General features: G+C 41.3%; 1 non-coding gene across 1 annotated transcript; it reads right to left on the bottom strand.

Moving 5' to 3' along the window:
* Positions 1-850: 850 nt before the first annotated feature.
* On the bottom strand, positions 851-923 carry trnak-uuu (transfer RNA lysine (anticodon UUU)). Its single transcript has one exon. It is a non-coding gene; the product is annotated as a tRNA-Lys (tRNA).
* Between the last annotated feature and the right edge of the window lie 853 nt (positions 924-1776).

Raw genomic sequence — 1776 nt, 5'->3', positions numbered from 1 at the left:
CACTTTCTGCAGATCACTGTAGACCACTTCAAACAGATAATTATTGTTTCTGTATTCTGTATTCTGTATTGGTACCTCACTTGTTCAGAGAGCTATTCATAGGTAGTATATACTACTACTACTACTGTATAAGTAGTAGTAAAAGTGTTATAGCCTTATGGCTGCATCCCGCTATCTCCCCCCAGTCTTTCTTCAAGGATTAAATTAATTGTATGTTATAGTTATAACAGCTTACACTTTCAGACAGTTTCTCCTTAAGGGCATCCATGGTGTTGCACTGTGTTGTGGTACACACAGAAGTAGTTGTGTGAGTAATGAAAATAGAGAGCTTGAAATAAAAGTTAACACCTTTTTATCACAACTCCACACACCTTGCCAATCACTGCATGAAGTGGTCGTGATAGTCGCACTGCGTTTCAGGACTTGTTGAGTGCAGCCCCACCCCTGACTCTGCTGTTGGAATGGTGGTTTTAGACACTGTTCAACAATCCAACGAACACTGAATTTGGAGTAAGACTCTTAAAAATGAGGGAATAGTTGCCAAGTTTTCATGTACACAGTCTTGCTGTGCTCTTTGGTATAACTTTCAATGGTGATGCTTCACAAGAGCAGTAGAAGGAATGCGTCCCCACGCAGTTTCACACATGAATATGGCACATTAACTTAGACATGTGTGGTTTCTGTAAATAGAGAACGCTGGATGCTCTTGCCAAAACCCACTGTTGAATTAGGGACCTTCAGTCTAATGCTCTCCAAGCCGAGCTATGTTGGTCCTGTGAGCAACAGCATTATTGCAAGCTGGACCCATTGAGAGAAACAGTTATGGGAAACATTGAAAGTGTCAACAGAACGTCTGAACAAGGACTTGAACCCTGGACCCTCAGATTAAAAGTCTGATCCTCTACCATCTGAGCTATCCAGTCTCTGAGGGAAACTGTCTTTCTAGAGGTAAGAATCTGCAGGGATTGGATTGTGATCATTTGCAAAAGACATCATGTCTTACTGGGGAACACGTCTGAAGAGCAGAGGCAGGATTTAATATTGACTTTGAAGACCCATATGTGTTGGTTATATTACTTTCACACTTGGAAGAGTTGGAAATAAATCCCTATCTTGACCAGTTTGAATGCAACGCTAACTTTACATTTAAAGAACGTTGAATAATCAGCAATTTTCCGTGAATCTCTGTCAGATATGAAGCCAATGAATAGGCAAAATAATTTCTACAGTCTTGTGTCAGGCTGGTTCTGAGTTTTGCAGACCGCAGCTGCTCCAAATTGTTGAAATAAAGGGTGATGTACAGCTCTTGCACACCAGGGGAAGAGTTGCCAAGTTTTCATGTACACAGTCTTGGATATGCTCTTTGCTATAACTTTCAAATGTAACACTTCACAGGAGCAGTAGAAGGAATGCATCCCCACGCAATTTCACACATGAATATGGCACATTAACTTAAACAAGTGAGGTTTCTGTAAATAGAGAATGATGCTCTTGCTGAAACCCAGGATTGAAGTGGGGACCTTTGGAGCTTCAGTCTCACATGCTCCCAGCTAAGCTATTTGGGCCCACTGTGTGGACAATGAGTGCTGTTAAAATACATTTTATCAGCCACCTTGGTCAAAAGGTGCAACTGTTTAACCAAGTCACAACACTGTGAGTGGTTGATAGAACAGAAGAGCGCCATAAATGTGCAAAAGCATCCATTCATCCATTTCAGACTCAATTGTCATGGACATTGCAGGGGAAGCTCTAAAAAGTGTCTTAGATGTGCAAAGG

Source organism: Epinephelus moara, chromosome 13 (assembly GCF_006386435.1).
Source record: "Epinephelus moara isolate mb chromosome 13, YSFRI_EMoa_1.0, whole genome shotgun sequence".
NCBI lineage: Eukaryota > Metazoa > Chordata > Actinopteri > Perciformes > Serranidae > Epinephelus > Epinephelus moara.
This window is presented reverse-complemented; position numbering and strand designations above follow the sequence as displayed.